Genomic DNA, 6,713 nt, shown 5'->3' with positions numbered 1-6,713 from the left:
CCAAGAAAGAAAAAAAAAAAAAAGTACTCACCGCCTTGGAGAACAAACTTGGATCCTGCTGTTTAGGTGGCAGGGACTTTCCGACTGCACGGTCTTTTCAGCCCCATCGTTTAGTCTTATAGCTTCTCTGAGTTTTGTGTTCTCTATCTATGCCTCAGAAGTAGCTGCTTGGCAGAGGTTTCTGAATATATGATACTCTCACTGGACAGAAGTGTCTCTCTCTCCCTTTTGCCATGATAGTACATACATGTACCAGAACAGACCCCAAACCCACTGCAGGGTGAAGGGGTGTGAGAGATGCTTCCAGAAAGGAAGGATATCATTGCATACTTTGGAGGACTCAGTTTTCATCTCCAACTTGAACTTAGTATTATTTGGTCCCTTGGCGTGTGTTGCAACTTTCACTGTCTCTGAGACTTCTGGCTTCCTTAGCTAGAAGCTTTGTGGGTGTTGTAAATTTCTTGGTGGTTGAGTGTCATTAAGGGAGCTCTTTCAGTCTTGTCCAATGGAGGAAGTGTGAGCCATTGCGTGGAGTTATCCTCACAGTTGGGAGCAGAGAACATGGATCCAGTGTTTCGCTCTGCCACTCTTTCAAACACTTCTGAAAGTGAGTGTGGGGCTGGGAGCTGGGGTGTGTCTTGGATGAAGGTCACGAGCTCTGAAACCCTGGCCACTGGGTTCTCTATTGTGGAGGGGCCTGGCTGTGAGTGTTTTGGAGATGAACTGTGTTAAGTAAGGCACTGCTACATCCTTGGTTTCTGCCATGTCACAACCATCTCTAGGGACATCAATCATGTAAGATAACTTTTAGAAAGTCCTGTGAATTATAGGGGTTGAGAGCTATGTCTCTAGGAGAACCTGTGCTCTCAGTTCTTCACAGCTGGAAGAAGGCAGCTTCCAGGTGCTCTGAGGGATTCAGTTGCCCTAAATGGGCAGTAAAGAAAGGGATTGTGGGCAGGAGCTTATCAGTGGTCATCACATTTCCTGCCAGTTTCAGCAGTTAATATTGGGAGGCAATAAAAATATTAGTATCTATTTGTTGCAAACTTATGTTCATAGACAGTGGTTATTATTAACGATCATAATGGTAACAGCAACCAGTTTTTTATATAACATTAAGTGTATTCATTTCTTTGTGTTGCTGTGATAAAATGCCGTGCCCAGAAGCAAATTATGGAAGAAAGAATTTATTTTGGCTTATGATTCCAGAAAGAGAGAGAGAGAAAGAGAGAGAGAGAGAGAGAGAGAGAGAGAGAGAGAGAGAGAGAGAGAGAGAGAGAGAGAACACACAAGCGAGCTCATAATGGTTAGGGAGGCATGTCAGCAGGCTATTAGAACAGGAAGCTGAGATATCACATCTTCAGCTACAATCAGGAAGCAGAAAGTGAACTGGAAGGAGGGTGAGGCTATACACTTTCCAAGGCCACCCTTAGTGTCTTATTTCTCTAGAAAGGGTACGCCTCCCCCAGACAGTGCCACCAACAGGGCACCAAATATTTAAATATCTAAGCCTATAGGGGATATTCTCATTCAACACAAAATACAGAGTCTCTGGAGCTTCCTTAAATACTCTCTCACCCCCCCCCCCCACACACACACACCAGCACTCCTTGGAGGAAGAGCTTCTGTCTGTATCCGGCCTTCTGGCCTCAAGCCTTCATCCTACATTTTGTGCTTCTGTGTGTCATGTAGAAAATGTTTTGCTGTGTATTGAAAGTATGTTGAACCTCTGAGAAAACCCCAAGGGGCAGAGAATTTTCCTCCTCTAATGCTGATAGAATGGATGATGACGGATGAGGGTTAGTTCATTAGCTCTCCTCAGCCCTGCATCAATACCCTCTGCTAACAGAGCTGCGACTGGATCAAAAAATAAGATCTAGCCACACCTATCTCATCACACATGGTCTAAGCATTTTCAGAGGTCAATTTTGAATACTATACTATAGGAGAAAAATCTACTCTCTTTACAAATAACAAATGAAGCCTCTTGAGGGAATAGCCATTTCCCCCTTTTCTGTCTTCTTCCTGTTTGGGGCATAAATGTGATGGCTGGCATCTCAGTCACTGGAGTGTGGTTCTGCAGCAACAAAAGATAAAGCTAAAACCATATCTGTGTAGGAGCTTCATTGGTAAGAAAGAAGGAATTTGAGTGCTTAACCAGCCGGGTAACCTAACCTCCAAGGAAAAGTTATATTAGAGTATGCCCTCTTCTTTCAGAATTTAAGCATGCACGTTATATTATTGCTTATGCCTTTGGCACAACAAGCAGGGGACCAAAATTCAGGTTCAAACTAAGGTCTCCACATCTTACTGTTATGGGCCAAATTGTGTCTTCCCAGCAATTATGTTGAAACTTTAACCTCTGGTACCTGCAAATATGGCCTCATTTGAAAAAAAAAAAAAAAGTCCAAGCAATCAGGTGAAGATGAGGCCAAACTGCTGGATCACAGGGCCAATGGCTGCTGTCCTCGTCATGAAAAGATTTATAGGCATGGAGATAGCACTTGAAGATGGAGGTAGATGATGGTATTCTGCTGCTACAAGCCAAGGAATGCCAAGGATCAGTAGAAAATACCAGAAAGCAGGTGAGTTCAGGAAACACTCTTCCCTGAAGCCTTGGATGGAGCATGGTGGGCTAACATCTCTAGCTTTGCCTTTGAGCTTTCAAAACTGGGAGGGAATAGATCCTGTTGTTTTCAACTGCCTAGTTTGTGTAATCCTTTCCTTGAGAGCTGGGAAGCTTGCGTGAATGGAAGCCTGCCACCTTCTCAGGTTATTCCTGCGTGTGTCTACCAGTTTGCTGTCCCCAGATGTCACATGCTGGGTCGCAGTGAGTCTCCTCCTTCTATTAGCTCCTTTAACTTGGAAAACAGTGGAAGGATAACTCACTCTAGGATGGTGTCCCATTGACTAGTCACAGGCAGTCTGCATTTCTTCTTCAATTCTCAGCCTTCTAGGATGAGACTGACTGACTACCTTGAATGTGACGCATGCTTTGTCCCTGAACGCAGGCGCTCTGGGAAATGACAGAATTTCCCTTTGCTATACAGACGATAAACCTCAACACTAGAAGAGATTTTGGGTTGTAATGTCGCCTTGAGGTAGAGCTGACTGGAATTTCTCCAGCGGACTGGGTCCAAGTAGGATTTAGAATTTTGTTCTCAAATATGCCCGATAGACCAGACTAGTTGAACTCTTCTGCTTGCCTTTTCCCGATTGGGAAAGCATGCCGGTGGCCCAGAGCATATGCCTTTCAGCCTGACCTCCTGGACAGCTCATTATATTTTTGAACCATTATATTCTTGAGGCTGACTCTATCTGGTTCTATTATTTTTTGTATTGTCTTATTTGGTCCCTGCATCTGTTATTTTGAAGGATTAATTTTTGTTTTAAAACAAAAATAAACATAGGAAGAGTCAGAATACACCCTTTTCCTGTCAAGCTCAGCTGTGAGGTTTTAGCCTAAAACCTTCGCATCTTTTAGCCATGAGAGACACAGACATTTTTCATTGCTAGGCAGTGAAGCCAAGGCGTCTGTATTGCTGTCCAGTTGTCTCTGTCTCTGTTTCTTCAAGGGGTAAATACTGTCTTGCGTTTTTATTCTTTCCTTCAGAGACAGGTATTGCCTCTGTGCCTAGGGGTGGAAGGAATTGAACAGTCACCGGGAGCAAGAGATGCCACACTGCCACTCACCCAGTATGAGCCATGATTCTCATCACTATAAACAACCAGCAAGAAGCAACTGAAGGAAAGAAGGTTTATTTTCACCTGTGGTTTGAGTGGATGCCATCCATTGTGGTGGGAAGGCATGGTGGTTAGAGCTTTCGGAATAACCCCCCAGTGGTGGCAGGCAGAGGTTTTTCACATCTGGGTAGATCAAGAAGACAAATATGAATGCAGGCACTCAGGCAGCTTCTTCCCTTTCCACTTTCACTCAGACCTGGATCCCAGCCTATGGGATAGTGCTACTCATATACAGGAGTGAATCTTTTCCCTACTTAATATTCCCTGGAAGCTCACTCTCAGACATGCCCAGTGGTGTGTCTCCTGGGTGGTTTCAAACCTCCACGTTCGCCCAGGACAGAGCCTGTCTTATTTCTTCCACAACAAACCCTTCTCTGTGTTGCTCTATTATTGTAATCTGGGACTAAAGATGGGTCTTCAGCCTAGTACATGTGGCTGCCAGGGCATTGGGAATGGCTTACTTTTCTCGTGTAAGAAGCATGCTGCTTTAAGACCACCCTTACTGTGGATAGTGGACACTAACATTCAGTGTCCCCGAGCTTGTTCCCTGAGGACTGAGCTGCAGGCTATGGGATATGGTCTTGATAGATGCTCCACTTTGCTTTTGGAGTTGAATTCTTGGCCTCTGAGTAACATTTTCTAGGGTTGCTTATTATACACTACCACAGTCTGAATGGCTTAAGCAACAGCAATGGAGTGCATCCTGTTTCTAGAGGCTGCACTCCAAGATCAGAGCCTGGTGTCCTTCTGAAGCGGTGAGAGAAAATCTGTTGCAGGCCTCTCTCTCTGGCTCTGGTAGTTGCTGGCAGTCTTTGGCATTCCATGCCCTATGGCAACATAGTTCCCATCTTTACATGGCACCATCCCCATGTCTAAATTTCCCTTTACATAGTACATCAATCTTGATATATCAGGAAACTAACTCACTCTAGGATGATGTCCCATTAGCTAATGACAGGCAAGACCACCCAAATTTCCAAACTAAGTCACTTTCTGAAATACTGGGCTTAAGCTTTCAATGCGTGATTGTATTTTCCCTGTGTGTAATAATCCACAGCACTTACTAAAATGCTTACTTTTGAATTCTTCCATCCACTAATGTATCTCTTCCTAGTTGATTAGCCATCACAAACGAATGAAAAAAAAAAAAAACCAACCAAGAATTATTTCAAAATGTAAGTGTAAATAGGAGATATATGCATGCTACGGCTATTATTTCATCCTTGATTGGATTTACTATTGTGTAAAAGTATCTGCTTATGGTAACACATCCAACAGTTTTAAGGTATGCAAAGAAGTTAGTAATCCTGTGCAGTGCCCCATTCTCAAATCTAATCATGAGGGAAGTCTTTTCTTGTCTCTGTATGTTCTAGCTTAGTGGTTGTTCCCTGGTTTCTTTCTCTGGGCATATTTTTTTCAAATGCATTTTTTTTATCCTACCTTCTCCTTTTTGAGGGGTCTTTACTTTTTCAGCTCGCTCCCTTTAGTGCTGGGGTAGAGTTCTGTGGTGGGCCTGGGTTGTGACTTGGCTCCTCCGTCCTCTGTGAGGGAGTACTTAGGGTAGGTGCATGTTCTTTTGTGTTTTCTTTGTAAATCATTGGACTAGGGAGGTAGTTCAAGGGTAGAAAGCTTTACTAGCATGGATGGAACCCTGGGTTTAGTCTATGGGACTGTAAGACCATTGGAATGTTGTGTAAATGGAACTGTTACTGCAATCCAGAGGATGAGCATTGCATTTCCTACAAAATACTCGAGTTAGACAGAGATTTTATAGGATGATGACAAAAACACAATAGCAAATTGGACTACATCCAAATGTTAAAAACTTGTTCTTTTTAAAAGATACTGGTGAGAGGGAAAAAAAAAAGATAAGAGAGAAAACATTTGCATGTCATATGCAATACAGGACTTGGAATCTGGATAAATAAGAAAATACATTGTCAGGACTTAATAACAAGGTACATAACTCCATTACAATGGGCATATTGTTTGTACAAAGAAGCCACATGGTGGGTAGATAAGCATGTGAGAAGATGTTCAATACCATGAATCCCTGGGGAAATGGAAATTGAAGCAACAAGGAGGTGTCACCATATGACACCTGAATAGCCAAGATTGTGAAGGCATTTACTAGGGCCAGAGAGATGGCTTGGTGGGTAAAGGTGCATGCCTTCAAGTCTGACATCCTGAGTTGCATCCCCAGAGCCCACATGTTGGAAGGAGAAGAGTGATACCTGTTAAGTTGTCTTCTGTCCTCCACATGCATCTTGTGTTGTACACTCTCTCCGCCTCCACCCATAAAATAAGTAAATAAAATGCAAAAAAAAAAATACATTAAGCAGACATCAGACCAAGTGTGGGTGAGGGTGTGGCAGAATCAGAACTCCCCAGGCACTCTGGTGGGAAGGTCAAGAGAGCAACATTGTCTAAGGATGGACAGAGAAGCAGGGCTGACGAGGGACTTGAGGAAGTTTAGGAGTAACAATGTGTCCATGTCTCCATTATAGTCATGGTTTTCCTGGATGTCTACATGACTCAAGCTATATCCAATAGTAGTTTATTTCATAGTAACTATACCTATAAAAAGCCATGAAAAGAATTATATGTGTGCATAAGTGTGTATGCATGTGTGTGTGCATGTGTGTGTGCATGTGTGTATGCATGTGTGTATGCATGTGTGTATGCATGTGTGTATACATGTGTGTATGCATGTGTGTATGCATGTGTGTATGCATGTGTGTATGCATGTGTGTATGCATGTGTGTAAGGTTGTAAGCAAGGCTCTGTGCTAGCTATTGAAAGGGGCTAGCAATATGTTCTCCATTTGTTCTCAGTCCTGAATCCTGACAATTCTCTGTGCCATCCCTTTTCTCTTCTTTTCTTTTCTTTTCTCTTCTTTACTTTTCTTTTCTCTTTTCTCTTCTCTGCTCTGCTCTTCTTTTTTCCTTCCTTTCGTTTTTTCTTTTCCT

The 6,713-nt window shown here is 43.0% G+C and overlaps 1 protein-coding gene and 1 long non-coding RNA gene across 2 annotated transcripts in view; both read left to right on the top strand.

Annotated features, from left to right (window-relative positions):
* Pid1 (phosphotyrosine interaction domain containing 1) overlaps positions 1 to 6,713 on the top strand; it is a 227,047-nt gene that overhangs the window by 7,964 nt on the left and 212,370 nt on the right. The window lies entirely within an intron of this gene.
* Positions 1,208 to 3,742, top strand: LOC116088663. The gene is made up of 3 exons (XR_004117967.1): positions 1,208 to 1,400; positions 2,340 to 2,585; positions 3,614 to 3,742. It is a non-coding gene; the product is annotated as an uncharacterized LOC116088663 (long non-coding RNA).

This window comes from Mastomys coucha, unplaced genomic scaffold (genome assembly GCF_008632895.1).
Source record: "Mastomys coucha isolate ucsf_1 unplaced genomic scaffold, UCSF_Mcou_1 pScaffold14, whole genome shotgun sequence".
Taxonomy (NCBI): Eukaryota; Metazoa; Chordata; class Mammalia; order Rodentia; family Muridae; genus Mastomys; species Mastomys coucha.
The sequence above is the reverse complement of the archived record's forward strand: the minus strand, read 5'-3'. Positions and strand labels throughout refer to the sequence as shown.